Below are 10,958 nucleotides of genomic sequence, written 5' to 3' on the forward strand. Positions count from 1 at the left end.
AATCTGCCCAATATTCTCATAATATTCCGCAAAAATAAATAATATTAGGCAAAAATATTCAATTATTCATAAACTTTACTAATGAGTATATTAAAGTTAAAAATATATTATCTAATGCAAAAAGAGAGGTTTAATGTGTTGAAGGATAGTCACAAGCTTTAATTTATGTTTTAAGTTAGAGGCATGGGCCTTAATTTATGTCTAATTTAGAGGCCCATCATACCCCCCTGCTAAAAGTGTTGCTCATCCTCTAAGAAACTTAGTGACCTCATTGTGACTCATCCATGGCCCTGGTGGCCTCTCCCTTATGCATTAAGAATCTTGGATGTAAGCTCTGCAAGGACAAGCCCAAAAACATATTTGTTCAAAGAAAAATCATTGTTTCTTGAGACCATTAACTTGCTTTCTTTCCCTTATTCAAGATGATTTCTTGAATATTTTTTTGTTTAGCAAGGTCTTCCATATCCTTATCAACCTTCTGCCACCTTGTTCTGCCATTTGAACACCTCTAACACCTTCAAAATGCATTTAGATGAGAACTAGGACATCCTGTAGGAATTCCTGTCAAAACTACAGGAAACCTTGTTAAAACTACAGGAAACCAGTTTTGAGCATAAATGATAAACTGAGGTTAGGGTAGGCCCTCAACTTGACTCCCATGCATTTCTCCCATTTTTAGGCCCTGGACAAAAGCTAGAAAGATATTGGAGACCTCTTGGAACACCTCTTTTCATCACTGCAATTTGATTTATATTTTGATGGTGAATGCCTTATTTATTTTTGTTGCCTTCTTCTTCTCCCTTGTGGCCTAGATGATTGCCTAATGGCCTTGGAGTTCTCTGTTTTGATTAGGTCTCTCTTAGGCACTATCATTTTGGGTTTTAGCACAATTTTTCATTTCTTCCTTCTTGTAGCAGCATTCTACCTTCCTGTAGTAGTCATTCCTTCTTCCTTCAGAGTCTTCTAACTATATGGGAGTGATGAGAAATGATGAAGAGGGATTGGATGATGATGCTAGGGCTCAAAGTTAGTGGTGTAGGTTTGAAAATGAAGAGGATGCTCTTTTTGTTTTTTTTGCTCAAGAATGAAATGGGATCGATGAATGATGAATAGATAGTGAATATGAAGTGGATGGAGGGCTTGGAGTGCTGTGGTGACTTGGCCTTTGCAAAAAATTCTTCTTTTAACTGTTGTCCTCATTCCTTGAAATCATCACCCTTCATAATTTGACTTTTCAACATTGCATGAGTGAAGAAGTGAACTGCAATCAACTAGTTGAAGGTGGCTGAGACTGTTGACCCATCCTTAGCTTATAAAACCTCATCTCTCATGAATTGACAACAAATTTCTAACTATAATATGCTCAAGAGAAAAGGTCAAGAATATTGCATACCTGTACCTACCCGATGGTTGTTGGAGAGACATGCATGTTGCTGTTGAGTTGATGTTGATGTGTAGGTGTTGGATGGTGATGCTAATGATCCTGATGTTGCTACTAAGATTGGGAGGATCTTCTTTGACCTCTGGATCTCCTTTAAAACTGCTCACTACCAATCCTATACGTGTTGTTCTGTATCTTGCAGGTTTATAGGATAGTGAATTTTTGTCCATATCTCCCAAATGGTAGACTCGATTGAGCTAAAACTTTTAGAGCATGTTTCGATCATCATTATGCACCTCCCCATAGAAAACATTTGGTCAATGGATGCACGGATCTCGAGAAAAACTAAAAATGGATGAAGGTGATGGAGGTCGATTTCTTGGAAACCGTGCACTGGAATTTACTGAAATTGCTTGGGCATGTTACCATCATCCATATGCATCTCTCCACGAAACAGATTTTTAAATGGATGCACGGATATTTAGAAAATGAAAAAATGGCTGAAGGTGATGGAAGCCAATTTCTTGGAAACCGTGCACTGGAATTTGTTGAAACTGTTTGAGCATGTTACCATCATCCATATGCATCTCCCCCTGAAACAGATTGGAAAATGGATGCATGGTTTTCAAGTTATGGCAAAAACAAATTTCTACTCTATGTATTTTTGCATCGCGTACGAAAACATAGTACCTTGTAGTTTTTTAGGAAAACAAGGAAAATGGGTGGTAGAAGCTTGGAAATGATGAGTGGATGGTGGAAATAGATGAGGGTGATGGATAGGAATAGCCTTGGCCTTGTTGAGCATGTGAGCAAAGGAGGAGAGAGTCAAATTTTGACTTCTTTTGAATAGGCTTGACCAAATTTTTTTTATTTTCTTTTGGTACCAATTTGTTGTTGTTGGTTGTAGATGTTGGAGAGTACATGCATGCATAGAGCAAGGATTCTTTTATTTTTTCTCTTTTTTTTTCTTCTAGGCCTACTAGTCACCTCAATGAGGTTTTCAACTAGTAGGTTTGTCTATGCGCCTCAAAGGAGGTTTTCACCTAGGAACTTCTTTTTTTCTCTTTTTTCTTTCTCTTTTTTCCAACCCATTGACCGCCTCATGGAGGTTTTTAATGAATGAGTCAATCTAAAGCAGCTCAAAGGAGGTTTTCACCTTATATTTTTATTTTTTCTCTTATTCTTCATTTTTTTTTCTTCTACCCTACCCTACTTGAAAAACAAAATCACTTTCAAGTATAAGAATACTTCCAATGGAGCCATGTGCACATCAAGATGACAGACAAAATGATGTGGAGGCTTGAAATGTATGCATTGACATGTACCTAGATTTCAGAGACCAAATGATTTGACTTTGAAAGGATCAAGCATAGTTGAGGAAGAGAGTGATGCTGCAACTTAGTGACTGTCTAGAATCATATTTCAATATAGTTGTGATATCCTTGATCCTTTTACTGATTTGGATCATTCTTCTTGTCTTCTTCTACCATGACCTTCAAATCTTCTTTTTTTTGCTAATTGTTCGCTTGAATACATGGAGGATTTTGTGGTAACCGTGATGGATATTTCTCAATCTCTGATTTTATTGTTTGTTCTTCATCAAGTGCAGCCCATGATTCTTTGATCTTCTCTTTCAAATCTTCTTTCTTTGCATGTTGTCCCTCAATGGCATCAAGAGAATCACTTTTTTGTAATAATCTTCATGTGCTATGGTGAATACCATTGAGCTCAAGAGGAGATGTTTGGAAGTGTTGTACCTCAGCATTGTAAGTGCGTTGAGCTACTTCAATGTGTGGGTTTGGAAATGATTGTACAGGTAGTTGAGTGGGAGTGTATATTTGAGATGGATGTGGATGGGGTTGTGGTTGTGGTAGAGGTGAATGGTAAGGATAACATGGAGTTTGGTATGGAGGATATTGAGGAAAATACTGAGGATATTGTGGATGGCTCCCATAAGTTCCTTGCCAACCTTGTTTCCAAGATTGGTTTTGGGGTAGAGATAGCCAATGTTGCCAAGGAAAGGGTGTGTTCCAATCACTTTGAGGTGGATGTGCATAAGCTTGAAATTGTGAATTAGGGTCTTGCATCATATCAGGCTGAATAGGCTTCCATGGTCCTCTTGGAGCTGCATAACATTGCTGCATTGGAAATTGACTTGCTCCATTGTCCTCTTGGTGAACTTCCTTCAACCTTGATAATCAAGAGAAAAATTTAACATCATGCGATTCTGCAACACAAATATCAGCATTTTCGTTTCCTTCATCTTGCATTCTTAACATTTCTACTTGTTTTGTTAGATTGCTAAGAATTTCTATTTTAGAATCATCAAACAAATTTCCAAGTTTAGTTTGACTTACCGATCTTGATGTTGATTTTGCTACTCTTGCTTTTCCTCTTGATATGTGTTTGCCTATTTCACAAATTTTCTCAAATGATAATTGATATACATCACCTCTACTCATGAGATTAAGGATATCAATCCATTCATCCCTAATTGTTTTAAGTAAGAGGGTTTTTAGTGTGTCGGATCCTAAATGATGTAGTTTTTCCCTCTTAACATTATACATGAACCTCTCTATTATATCCTCTAGACTCTCATCTTCTCTTTGATTCATTCTAAAGATTTCTTCTTTAAGATCATGATCTTTATATTTCTCTAGGAATAGCTTTTGCATATCATTCCATGATCTTATTGAATTAGTCCGTAAACTCATGAACCATTTTAAGAGCTCTATCCTTCAACATTGCCAGAAACATCTCACTTTTTGAGTTTTTAATAAGTAACCATAAGATCTACAAGCAATCTCAAATTCAAAGAGAAAGGTTTCTGGATCCTTTGACCTTAGACCATGAAATTTTGGAAGAAAAGATGGAGGGATGTTCTTCATGTGCACACTTCCATCAGTATCTTGAATGGGAAATTCGATAGGATCTTCCTCATTGACATCATTGCCATCAATTTCTTCTACATTATTCATCATCTTCTTCTTCTACCTACGAAAGTGAATGGTGATATGGCTCTTCTTGCACCATGTGATCAAATGGGGGGATGGGTTGGTGTAGGAGAATTTTGTTCTTGTTTTTATGATTGAATGAAAACTATAATGCAATGCAATTTTCTACTTTTGAAATTAAATATGCCTAATGAAAATATTTTTTTGTTTTTGCAAAAATTAAAAAGAAATGAATCAACCAGGGAAGAAAACAATGCATACTTTGACACCTCCCCGGCAACGTCACTAAAAAATTATGGGCCTTGGTATTGCAACAAGAATGCTACAACTCTCAAGGCTACCGACTTTAATTATCAACTCGGGGTTCGTACAAACTTAAGAGGTATCAGCACTATATGTGAAACATACAATGTGTCCTTCCTTTTTTGTCATAATGTAATGTAGTGTATGTACTAAATTCAAATCCTAAACTAATTGAAGAAAATGAAATGTTCGAAACGGAACCTTAACCTATTGCAAGAAAGAAAGTACAAGGAAATAGAATGCAATTAAATGCTAAAACACACCATTTTCTAACTAACTCCTAAGAGGCTTTGCTTCAAAAGAATGCTGAGTTAACATGTATGCAATCCTACTATCCTAAGCATGCATATTCAAACCATCAAACCTTCTACTGTTGTGCATGTAAATGAATAAAATAAATTTGTTTTTCTTTTTGTCTTTTTCATGTGAGAGTGTGAAAGCTAATCTCTTTTGGTGATGTGGCAGGTGGTTTGGAGATGATGGTGAACGGTCAAAAGGCTTGGGAGACATGTAGGGACCCTTTTCTAGCTTCCTAGAGTATTTTTTCTCAATTCGGCCTCAAAACAGACTTTCCAACAGGATGCTACAGTGATTTCCTACAAGATCCCCTGATTTCCTACAGGATGTACAAATTTACAATAATTCATCGAACGACTAAGAAAATCAAATCCAAATTGGATGGGACAAATTTTGGTATTAACTAGGATGTCTTTTCCAAGTGGAATCACTCAAAAAGACCTATGTTATTCCATGCAAAAATAAATTAAAAAACATTACTAGTTGAAAATCTAGATATTTGAACCCGGATGCGGGTGTTAATAAATCACATTTATGAGGGTCTGCACAAGGCAAGCAGCTGGCCCTGCACCTGGCTGGCAGACGACCTCCATGGCATGTGCATTTGGCTGGCGGACGACCTCCATGGCATGCGCATTTAATCGACTGTTGAACGGAATGTTGCTCACACAAATCGGAATTTATGAGCGCCTGGTTCGAGAGCTCATGCTCAAGGTTTTATGTATGGATCCATATCTGGTTCATGCCATTTCTCCTGGTTTTTTTTACCTCCGCCCATGGTTCTTCCAGCACCCCTGCCTGGATTAGCCTGTTTGGAAGCTCGCCTGGTTAACTGGTATTGTTGGGTTCCTCTGTGCTCAGTTTCTCTCCCGTCAACTCTGCCATCTTCCCTTTCTCAGTTGGTCTGTCATTCTGAGAATGCCTCGCCGTCGAGGAGTCTCGCGCCGAGGAGGTAACACTGGGAACAGAGGAAGAACCTCTTGGTCTGCTCTGCAGAATGTCATACCCATTACTTCGGCCTCCCCATCCTCACCACCCTCTAGTCACGCTGGGCCTCTCCCGCACAATTCCTTTCAAACTACCAGATTCACCTTCCACAGCAGGCTCAACATGCCCGTTCTGTCTGCTAGCATCACAGTTATTCTTGCTGAGGAAGAGGGCAATCCCACCAGCTCGGCCCACGCCACCACCTCTCAATCTCAGGAAGACAACGTCCTTCAGGGGGAAATGGCTGGGGTGGTGTCTAATGCTGACAACATGTAGGATGACACCCCTATTTCTGAAGCGCCTTTGCATCCGGCCGATTCAACATAGAACGAGATTCTTGCCTGTGGACTGACTCATCATGCAGGTAGCATTCTCAACCTGGTAACTACTCCTGAAGGTGGCATTGAAGGAATTGAAGACAATGGTTTTGTCACCTGGGTCGCTTCGTCTAGCCAGGTGGATAAGGACATGCCCGACTCTCCGCAACATGCAGATTAAGGCTGGTTCATCACCGATGGGTGGCATTATTGCCTTCGCTCTGTATTTTTTTTGCTATGTGTCTTTGTTTCTAGGTCTCTGGTCCTGTGTCTGGTTTCAGTTCTTGTTTAAGTTCTTGGCGCTAGCCAACCTGTTCTCAGTTTGCAGCTACAACTCTAGGTTTGATGGGTTCTATTTTGCCTCTTTTATTCATGACGGGCATGATAGCATGCATCTTAGTAAAGCCTCTGAAGGTGTTAGCTATGTCATGTTAGACTCAGAACATAAATATTTCAGTGGGTCACGGTCTAACAAAAATTTTTTTGAAGTCTGTAATCTGGAAATGGTAGATAGTATGAAATGTATGTCTCTAAATCTCTGGCTGAGGGCTAGCCTCTGTCCCCTCTGAGGTCTCAACCTCCATGTATATAATTTTCTCTTTTTTAATAGAATTAGTATTTACGCAATAAAAAAAAAAAAAAAAAAAAAATCTAGATATTTGAGAACTAGTGAGCTAGTAAATCTAAGAAATTCCTAGCCAAATCAAGTGAAAATTAAATGGGGTGATTTTTGTTATGAACTAGAATTTTTTTTTGATCTAATGCAAGTGGAATCAATTCGATTGAAGCTCGTTAGGATGCTCTAAAAAATAGTAGAAATATACAGTTTTTTGCTAAAAACGAGGTCTAGCAATCTAGATTTGGGAATAAGAAGACTAATCAAAGCAACTCAATGATTATTATGAACTTCCAAAGCTTTTCCAAGAAGTAAATAATGCTTGTGATCCTGCAAAAGAACTTACATCAACCATTTAACTCAATCCTACAACAAGAAATCATTAATACTAAATGCAAAAATAGAAAGAAGTAAAAATTAGAGATGCATGTGAATAAGCAATGAAAATAAGGAAATAGAATGATACAAAAGGGCTCTAAGGTTCCTGGGATGGCCAAACCCAAGGAAACTCAGATACCTATGGAGGAGAATAAGATTTAGAAGCTAAACATGACACCAATCTTCATTATTTTCTTTAATAGAATTACATCCCTGCAAGAAAATACAATGGAGCTGCAAAAATACAAGCTCTCTCCACAATAACACTTATGAAAATCTACATCTAGAGGAAAATTAGACTTGGTACTTATGCAAAATGATTAGGAATCATTCCCCATTTATGGAGGAATCTTTCCCCACAAAATCCCTTGATTAGTGGATCTAGTCCCCAATACTAGGAATTTTCATTAAATGGCAGGGAACACATTCCGAGATTTTCTCAATCATTCCCTAGAGGAAAATTCGACTTGGTACTTATAGAAAATGATTAATAATCATTACCCATGGATGTAGGAAGCTTTCCCCACCGAAATCCCTTGATTAGTGGATCTGCTCCCTTGATTGGTGGATCTGTTCCCTTGATTAGTGGAACACATTCCTAGATTTTCTTAATCATTGGAGTTCCACAATTTGTGCCATAATTCCATAGTATCTTGTTGAATTATTATTTATTATTGATCCTCCAGTAGTAGGGAACAAGTCCCTATGTTATCTCCTCCTCCAACTCTTCATAATTTTCCCAATATTCTCATAATATTCCACAAATATAAATAATATTAGGCACAAATATTCAATTATTCATAAACTTTCCTGATGAATATATTAAAGTTAAAAATAAATTATCTAATGCAAGAAGAGAGGTTTAATGTGCTGAAGGATGGTCATAGGCTTTAATTTATGTTTTAAGTTAGAGGCATGGGCCTTAATTTATTTCTAATTTAGAGGCCCGTCACTTTCTACACTTTTAGCTAAACTATCTATTATACCATCTGAAGTGGATGGTTCCTCTTTAATGGTAACGCTTTTCTCAATTCTCATCCTAGCTTTCTTAGCTAATAAATTGTTTCTACACTAACAACATTACTTTGCATCTATTCCAATGTTTCAGGGTTTCTTTCTCTCAATTGGTAAGACATATCAATGTCAAAACCATAAGGAAATTTGTTTAGTGCTAAGTCTGATGGAGGTTTAATATTAGCAGGGAATTCATTATAGATGTTTTTGAACCTAGTACAATAATCTTGAACAGATTCATTAGGATCTCTTCTAATGTTATCATATTCAGACAATATTTGTAATGGGTTTTTCTTTCTTTCCCATCTATTAATAAACAATCTATGGAAAGCAGCTAAATTAGCAATATGATTAGCAGGTAAACCTTTGAACCATTATTTAACATCCCATGTCAATGTTTGGGCAAATAACCTAATTTGCACATCAGACTCATCAATCTCGTGTAATTCAAAGTAGTCAGTCATTTTATTCACATGTTGTTGGGCAGTATACTGACCAGTAGTATCAAACAAAAAGATTTTACTTTGATAGTCTTAGGGCATGGCATGTAGTTGAGCTAGTAAGAGCAAAGGGGCATATCTGTTTGCCATGGCTGAGATTTTTGTTTGACTGTGGGGCAAAGTATTGGTGCTTGAAGAAGGACTTGAGATGGTTGTCGATGAACTAGATGAACTTGAGATGTTTGGTTGGAGAGGAGGCTAGGGTATGAATGATTTAGGGGAATGAATTGTGGTGGATATTATAAGTGAGGTGGTAGTAAATGAAGTTGTATTTACAGTTTTTGAAAATTCTGTAGAAATTTCAAAGCTGGTAGTAGTTATCGTAGCTATTTTGACTTATTGTTGAAGATAGGCCTTGTCTATATGGCTTATCAAGGTTAAGGTTAAAGCATCTAGTTTATCAAAAGTATCCAAAACATGTTGATCTAAATCTAGATGTATAGGAACCTTTTTTTACTCAATGAATTGAATAGAATTAGGGTTTGTTACAGTTTCATGAATTGAATTTTCTGATTTGGTTCTAAACAAAGAGAGCTCAAATGTTAAATCAAATTGAATATCCTCTAAACTTGATAATTCTTTAGGGAGGGAATTTGATTTAATTAATTGACTACTACTTCCTTGAGTTTCAACCTTTTTTTATTTTCTTAAAATTTTGTCAGGGTCATCAACTATTGTAGCAAGGTTTGGATCTAGATTTTCCCTGGTATAGTGTGTTCTTTTGGGAGCCAGAATTTTCATTTTTTAATTGTTTTATCAAACCTTTTAACAACTCTAAAATAACCTTAAGGTGCAAAAGATGAGATTTAAGATTTCCTCAAAGTTTTATTACACTGAGGATCGAGTCTCTAGTATGGTCGCCAATATGTTATCACTCCAAAATTTCTCTAGAGTTGTTGCGAAAGAAATGATAGAGGTAACCACAAACCTACTTTGGAGATTAGGATCTAGCCTTCTCTATGATTTAACTTTGTTTAGTCAAATTATTTTAGGCTAATTATGATTGTACTTGGGTTCTGGTTTTGATTTGGTGGTGGGATCACTGACTTAGATGGATAGAGGGATGTCTTTTACGATTGGTCTATGGGGTAAAGTGTCAAGCAAACAGGGCTCAATCAAGTTCTAAAGATAGTGTTTACAGGGCAAGGTAGCTGAGTAAATTCATATCTTAAGGCTAGATGGTGAAGTGGTTTTCAATCGGATCCAAGGAGTAACTAAGGGTTCCTTAAACCGAATAATGAAGGAAATGGTAGGGGTCAACCGAAACTAGGGAGCAATGAAGGATTCCCTAATGGATATCAAAGGAAAACACTAAATGATTAACTGTTCAAAACAGAGTGTACTTAAACCAATTTTGTAATATAATTCCAATTAATTCATTCAATTTAGATAACATGCAAGTTTGTGAAACACTTAAGAAAATAACAATTTGACAAAAAGAAAATGCTTCACTGAAGTAGCTTAACACATGAATCCTATAGTGCAATCTCTTTATTACTCACTCTAGTCTGCTAACTTGAAAAATTGGTACAATGAACGCCCAGGTTACAGATCAATACAACTATAGAAATCTCTAGCAATCCACAACCTATATTTCGAATTATGAAGTATTTATACAAAATAGTTTACAAAATATCCCAAATTGTCTTGGGAATGAATCTAGGAAAAATAAATATCTTCATGCAAGAAGATAGAGACAGATATTCAATTTCTTCAATCTATCCCTATTTATTAGGTTGTGTTGTCTTATTCATTGATCTTTTGCTGTTTATTCTCATTTGTTGTCGGTCTTCCACGTTGACTGTTCTTTTACTTTGCCCTTTTAACTGATACTCTTTCACCTGATACTCTTTCATCTGAGCTGACCTCTTTATTTTCTTTTACTGCTCCGTTTTCACTTTTACTTTTCATTTCACAGTAACTCATTTAATTTCTCCCAGGTCTCTACATCTGGTAATTTGATATTTTCCATTTTTCTGTAGATTTCATATGCTTCTGTGTACTTTGCAAAGGTGGGTCTGTTCACAAAAAGGTGTTTTACCTCATGCTGGAGGTAAAACAGGTTCTCAAATGTTTGGTACAGAAACTTTCCTGTAGGCATCCCTTTTATGGAAGAGTTATTGGCTTGATATCTTGCCATTTCTCTGATTTTCCTGTTGTAGTCTTCATGTGGCATCAGTCTGTCATTTATCACCAAGGGATTTGGCAGAC

The sequence above is a fragment of the Pinus tabuliformis genome, chromosome X (genome assembly GCF_031772625.1).
Source record: "Pinus tabuliformis cultivar Carrire ecotype Pingquan chromosome X, CPIR1, whole genome shotgun sequence".
In the NCBI taxonomy this organism is placed as follows: Eukaryota; Viridiplantae; Streptophyta; class Pinopsida; order Pinales; family Pinaceae; genus Pinus; species Pinus tabuliformis.